The sequence below is a fragment of the Nuphar pumila genome, chromosome 7 (assembly GCF_984573655.1).
Source record: "Nuphar pumila chromosome 7, dmNupPumi1.hap1.1, whole genome shotgun sequence".
In the NCBI taxonomy this organism is placed as follows: Eukaryota; Viridiplantae; Streptophyta; class Magnoliopsida; order Nymphaeales; family Nymphaeaceae; genus Nuphar; species Nuphar pumila.
This window is the reverse complement of record NC_143255.1, coordinates 9,513,363-9,521,625: the sequence shown is the minus strand read 5'-3', so window position 1 is coordinate 9,521,625 and position 8,263 is coordinate 9,513,363.

Genomic DNA, 8,263 nt, shown 5'->3' with positions numbered 1-8,263 from the left:
AGTAGGTAAAACTGTAAATTTATGAAGATAAAAAAGTTCATAAAAATAATTGGCAAATAATGAGCTAAATTTGTAAGGTATGAGAAATTTCATAAAAAAAGATTAGTGAAAAGCAACCAATACTTATAAGGATGAGGAAGTTCATAAAAAAATACAAAAAATGATCAATATTTGTGATGATAAGGAAGTTCACAAAAATATAATGTACAAAAAAATGATAAATATATACCATTTTCCTCATACATTTGTGACTTTTGTCCTAAACATATGAGTTTCCTCTTACATTTGTGGAATATAAGAGCTTTCTGAACTTTCACAACAAAAGTATGTGATTTTACTCATATGCAATTATTACAAAAAAATGTGATTTTAACCTAAATCTTTCACAACAAAGAGTTGCGATGATGGGGAACTCCATAAAAAAGTTTCACAAAAAGTGATGAATATTTGCGAAACATGACTTTCAAACTTTCACAATAGAAAATATGTGATTTTTCTCATATGCAATTTCAACAAAAGAGATGTGTTTTAACCTAATTCTTTTTGCAATAAATTGTTGCAAAAATGGGGAACTTCACAAAAATGTTTTGTGAAAAGTAATAAATATTTGCAGAACGTAAGGACTTTCGAGACTTTTGCAACAAAAAATATGTGATTTTCCTTGTATGTGATTTCAACAAAAGATATATGATTTTAATTTACTCTTTTGCAATAAAGAGTTACGAGGACAGGGAACTCGACAAAGAGTTTTTCCTCTTACATATGCGAATTTCTTCATACATATGCAAATTTACTCATAAATTTGTGATTTTTCTTCTAAATATGTTAATTTTCTATGTTTTCAGCATGTCCCTATTAAACATAAAGAATTTATAGAACAATAAACCTAGAATAAAGTTAAACATACAAAATTTTTATAACCATCATTCAATGTTTAAAGAACATCCAGAACTTACAAAACATAATTTACGAAATATAGAATATTTGAAGGACATCTAAAATTTAAACTCATAATTTACATTCTTAAAGTTTGACAATTAATACAAATTTATAATAGTTATCAATGAATACTCCCAATAATTGTCCATAACTCAGCTTTCGAGACTTTGTCAGCCGACATCTCACTGACCAATGTCTCCTCAACCTCCACCTTTTCATTAGCCTTTGTACCTTCTATGTTATGTTGTAATTTATTTTCGTTCTTTGCCTCCTTCTCGACTTTTTTTCAACCGTCCAAACACTCTTTTTTCATGCATTTATAGAATTTAATCATATGCTTTCTATAGTCTGTGAGATCAATATGAAAAATTGTTATTAACAAACAACTAACTATAACTTACATTTTAAAGAACTAAACAAAACATGACATATAAATATGTACCTATATGAACTTTAATTCCATATTTTTGCCCAAATACTACATATACAATAGGACAAATATACTATAATAATCCATGTAACAATCATATACTAAGTTAAGAACATGTACATGTATGAATTGAGTTAACAAACATATGCAAAGTAATTATCTATTTTTCTGTTGAGGAATACCCTCAACGGTCTAAGTCATCCAATCAATGAAACATTCATAACCAAACCATGTTGCAAAAAAATAAACATGCAATACATGCAAAAAAACAAGTTAACAAACATATGCAAAAAAGTGAGTACATTGTTGAATAAGTAATATTATTGTACTATTTGTTTGATGTTTTTATTTGCAAATGTTATGAACCCCGTGTAATTGTACAACCTGAATTCCCTCTCATTCATGTTCATTTATCAAATAACCTAGTCGAAGTTGCCCCAGTTGGCAACTGCAATATAAATCGAGTTTAAGGTCGTTGTGTACATGAAAATTTAAGTTTTGTAAATATGCAAAGTTATTCAACAGATACCTTGTCAGCTTTAAAGAAAGGACATGACAACTCATTGCTCTCCAAGCATCCACTTTCCAAGCTGTTATGAACAATCAATGTTTACTAGTTAGTTTTAATTAGTCGGTAGAAAAATAATAGAAATATCATTTTTCAGACTCAGAAAAATACAAGGTAAGGTAAATAATCTTTGATAGTTTTGCTCTTTTTTTATGTCCTCATTGTGGGCCACTTAGAGACAATCTATGAATCTTGCTAGATGCTACATAATCAAAATATATAGTATATTCATGTTAGATTTAAATGACTCTATATACAAACGTAATAAAAGAACAAATAAACAAACATAAAAACCTAACACTTACGTCATTTGCCAACAGATCTTCTTTGTCAAATTCATACTCTTTCACCTCTTTTGATTATTGCGCAACTTTTTCTTTCTCATTAACATGCTCTCATCACCAATTGAAATTGTATACAAATACATACATATTAGTATAAGTGGTTGTATACACGGCTCAAGACTTTTATTATACTTCAGGCACCACAATTGGTTCTTTGCATAGTAGTGGAGATGGATGTTTGGTTCTTTTTCTACTACTATTTTTCTCTTTATGTCTAAAAGTATTCATTGTGAACTAAGATATACATAGAAAACATAAGACATTGGAGCAGTTCGTTCAAAAACACTAGAAGAATACAAATAAGTGATTCATTAAACAACTCTTAACAAATATATATTTTGCAAAGCGTTTAACATACTGTTATGTGTGTGCTCTCTTGTTGAGGCCAACATCACCATATACACTATACTTGTATGACACAACATTCTTGTGTTTTGTTCTCCATCTATTCACCTTAGGTCACTCTACTTTATGAGCCACTTTTGGTGCATAAACAAGTGTAAAAGTTGATTTTGTAATATGTAGGACATTATTCACCACGAAAAAGAATAAATATGCATTATATGCAGCTCAATACGATTCAACTGTGGAGAACTTATTACAATAATTTTTTGGTAGCGTGCTCTCATACAAAATGCATGTGATCAGATGCTCATATAAAATCCCGCTAACTTACCACTCTTAACAAGAGTATAAGTGCTTCTGAAGATCAACATTTTATTTGTGAGATCGATCATGGGTTTCATAACAACGTTGATAGTAATGCACTACTTATACATATAGTTGTATCTTTCTTTTCAATTCCTATAGCTTTTCTTGTACCTATGACACTACAACACCAGACATATGTTTCCCGATATTTTTTCCTTTTTTAGAAAGTTTCATCACTATGAGACAAAGCCTTTCAATAAGAAAAATTAAGGACTTGTCATGTATGATGGGAATCCACAAAATAAAGATCTCTACTATATTAGACGTTAAACACCCATATCTTTTTGTTGAAAAGTGACAGTTAACCCAATGTTTCAGTTTTTCGCTAGTGGCAATATAATTGTATGTGGTTTCATCCTGCTCTTAATTTTTTTTTAAGAAAATAATTACATTGTTGTCTCGTGACTTTTTGAGTTGTACTTTACCAAAGTGTACTGAGTGGTGAATAAAGTTTTTTAGAAAAGTTTTTTGTAAATTGCTTTATGCAATATCCAACATGATATGTAGGCCATGTGTGAGGTGATAACATACTTTAGAACTTCATGCCTATATGAAATAATGATAAGTTGTAATCTTTCTTTATATTCATCGAAGCGTATGAATTCTTCTTTTAGATGCTTCAAAAACCATGCCCATGAATTCTTTGACTCTTTATCTATAATTGTAAATGCTACAAAAAAATCTCGTCACAAGGATCAATACTATGAGCCGACAATAATATGCTTGTGCATCATTCTTTTAAGAATGTGTCATCTATCATAAGAACTGGAGGACATCTTTTCAAAAACCTAGCAATGCATACAAAAATAATAAGAATAGATACTGAAATCATTTTTTTGATCGGTCTGAATGTACCCTAGTGATCCTTGGTTATCCTTCATCAAATGATCCAAATAGATAGAAAGTATGCTGAAGGACTCTTCAAATGAACTATATAGTGCCTTCCTAATCCGTTTTCGTCAACGTCAAGCTTGTTTATAAGCAACCTCTATACCTTTCTTGCGACTGATATTTTTCATGATTTCTCTTAAAGTCATCTTCAGGTTATCATGCATGCGTTTGTAAATAACATCTGAAATCCATTTATAAGACATTTTTTCTACTACAAGGTTGCCCAATGATCTACCATATGTATACTCTCTTTCATACTTCTTCACTTAAAAGAACCTTGTTTTGTGTACCTTTATGCAATGAATATTTCAGGGATAGTCAATCATAGTTTGTGGGTTCTTTCTCATGTATACGACAATGACTATGTTATTGCAGCTCTTTAGGGATTTTGCTTTATAGTTATTCCTGATCATATGATCTTTAAAAAATGCACGACAATGTTGAAATCATCAAACATTTTGCCTAAAGCATTTCCTCTATCATTTGAGCTTATTGTTAGCCACTTGAATTGCTCACAATCATTAAATTTTTTGTTATGCATTTCGTTATATAAATGAGATGCCTCCGCTTCAATGATTTTCAAATGCTTTTTATTGTATGAGAATCCATTGAACGAGAGCTTATTCAATAATTTTTCTCATTAGTATAAAAACATAAAACAATTATACTGCCTCATAAATGTTTATATGACTTATACAATATACCAAGAATTCGACTTCTCAAATGTCATTCGTGCATCACTTTCATCCACCATTATTTGTCCCATGTCATCATTGTCTTCATCCTCTCCTATCAGCATAGTATAGTCTTCATAATCAATATCATCTTATTCTTCACTGTCAATGTGATCATTGCTACCACTAATTGACTGTTCAGTTGCACAAATTAAATCAAAATTCATTGAATATATCACTTTATTTACTTTTATGCATGCAACATTCTTGCATTTTCAACATTCAAAATTAACCATAAAAGTATCACATCCATAATCACACCTACATCTCAAGCATCAATTACAAAATCCAATAACTTATACCTAGCTTTGTTATATGCCCAAAAATGTTGCATGTAGTTCAAATTACTGCAATGAAGATCACCCATACTGGTTTACTCTCGTACTTTCACATCTTCTTCAATAATAATGTGATAATGTACAACGTCAATTGTTTATAGAAGTTCTTCATTGCATACACGTTGAATATCTATATCCCTAATCAGTTCGAGAAACTAAATTCCCTCCATGTGCCTGAGCTCAATGTTTAGAACACTAATATCGTTCATTATTTGGCATAGTTGGATGATCGCCAAAAGACTGAGCTCAATAGATAGTACTTGAGATAGATGCACATTCTCCAAAAAGATTCACATAATTTAATTCATTAACTGCTTCTTGTACATCATTTTCAATTGCTTCTTGTTTAACTATAAAAAAAAACTTTTTCTTCAACTTTGCAAGCAACTAAGTAAACATCACCACTAAATAATATGGATTCTACATTATCATCGTTTAAGACATCTATCCATATATGTTGGCCATCTAATTTTGAAGAACAACTATATAAGAGGATCATTAACTCTTTCACATATCCGATTTTATGAGACATTAAAGCTACAAAGTCCTTATAGCTAGTATTTTTAGAGTCTACTATAGATCTCAAAGTAGGGTGATCAATGCTACAATAATATATTTTAACCTTTTCAGAGGTCATCGTCCATTGTCTATACCATCCACACAACATATTATTCATCTAATGAAAATAACATGTGAGAAAAGATGATCCATGTAAATTTAATATAATGAATTAACAAAACTACCTACAACAACCAATCTAAAAACCAACTATCTACAATAACCACTTGACCCCTATTCAATGCTTGTACACAATCAACCCTATCTTCATTAACTCAATACAAAATATCGAGTATTAACTAAAGGACAATCAATTAAATATAAATAATCAACAACACCAACACACACACACACACACACACACACACACACACACACATATATATATATATATATATATATATATATGGAAACAACCCTAAACATAATAAACCCTTAATGGTTATATGTGGTGTCAAATATTAAATAAAATAGACAAACACATACAAAAATCATCCACAACAACCAAACACAAATACACACAATAGCCAATAAATGATTATATCTATAAATTTTTTTTGAAATAAAATAGAATTATATATATATATATATATATATATATATATATTGTTGTATGGAAGTCGCCTTTCAACCTAATTGGAAAAGTCAATGAGAAAGATGATATCACAACCTCATTGGAATGCAACAAATTTGTTTTATATTTTAAATATAGGCAAGGGGAGAGAGAAAATGTTGAGGGTTCTTTATAAAAACAAACAAAAAAGTGACAAAATGAACAAAAACTACTTTATATATTATTCAACAAAGCATACAAAGTTATGCAGGATTACATGTCAAAGATTTATGCAGATCCCCACATATTTGTGGATCAGTTACTAGAGCAATTTTGCACTATATCTCGCAAATGTCGTGTTATATATACGAATTTAGTACATTATTTGTGAAGTTATGAGATGATGAGATTAACAAGAGATCCACACTATATCTCACTAACTTTAGCCATTATATATGCAATTTATGTATAATGTTTGTGAAGTTATGAGATATTAACAAGAGGTTCACACTATATCTCACAAATTTCATATATATGTGAATTTAGTATATACAGTGTTTGTGAAGTTATGAGATGAGATTAACATGATATTAACACTATATCTCACAAATTTTGTATATATATATATATATATATATATATATATATATATATATATATATATATATATATATATATATATATATATATATATATATGCAAATTTAGTCTAGTATTTGCAAAGTTATGAGGTTTAGTTTAACAAGAGGTTCACAAATTTTGTTATGCAAACTTTGTGAGGTATGTGCGAATTTGGTCTGGTATTTGCGAAGTTACGAGGAGTCAGTTTATCAGAAGGTTCACAAATTTGGTTATGCAAACTTCGTGAGGTTTGCAAAAGAAAATATATGAATTTACATTTAAGTGAGAGTTTGCAATAGCTGACAAGCTGACCGATATATCACACGAACTTCATGAGATTCGCATATGCAAAGGGTAAAAATATCCTAACAAAGTTTACTATTTGCGATTTTGGACAGAGCAGATTTCAAAATTTTTGGGGCATTTAGGAAAACATGTTATTTTTACCGTACAATACAATCATTTTCCGAAAACTACCTCCCTCAATGAGCTTTAACTAAAGGGTTTGGAATTGTTATTTCAAACATTGTAAATGTAATCTACATGTTTGTTTTAGTAGGAACATGCTTTTGGATAGCCGGAATCTGACTTATGTATATGTTTGCTTACGAGTAGAAATTTACCATCACAAATGCACTAATTTTCTCTACTCAAAAAGACATGTTTTTTCATAAAAAGACATGATCCAAGTGTTTATTCCTACTAAATCAACCATGCTGAACACATTTACATGTTAGATTGATTCAAAACGACTTGCATCCTGGGATTACAGGTACAATTGATTGTTGTGTGTATATATACAGATACAAAGAGAGAGAAGTGAAAACATGCTAGATACAATATGTTAAATGTGATTTACATCTTTTTCTTTAAATTTTGACTGCATGTATGCAATCTAAGTTCTTGATTTTATGGAGATCATCTCTTGGAGTGCATGATTCCCATACATAGATAAGTTTTTATAAAGTTTAAAAAATCAATGACCCAAAATCTTCATAAATTTAGAGGGTAAAAATATCATTTTTCTCATAAAAGAACATGAACCAAGTGTTTGTTTCTAGTAAATCAACCATGCCAAATACACGTATAGGTTCAGAATTGTGGGGAAAACATCCAAAAACCTAAAAAACTCATTGTGTGCACGTGTGCATGCCAAATGCATTTGCTAAGTCAACTGTAAATACAATCGATTGTAGCAAACAGTAACCCATATAGGATATATATTTACTCCATTATACTTACAACTGAATTGGAATCTTATGCCGTGAGTTGTTTTGACTCAATCTAACCTTATAGATGTATTCAGCATACTTAATTTAGCAGGAAACGATCCTTGAATCATGTTTTTTTCAATAAAAAATATGTTTTTATGAGTCAGAAAAAATCAAAACATTCATAGCCGTTGATTCTTAGATTTGTGGAAAAATCTGTATACAGGTCAAATTCTGATGAAACACAAACCAGTTCCTACTAATAAAAACATGTAGATCACATTTATGGTGTTAGACGTGGGAAAAAATCCAAAAAAATAAAAAAATGATGTTTTCTAAGTCGAATGTAAATACAATCGCTTGTG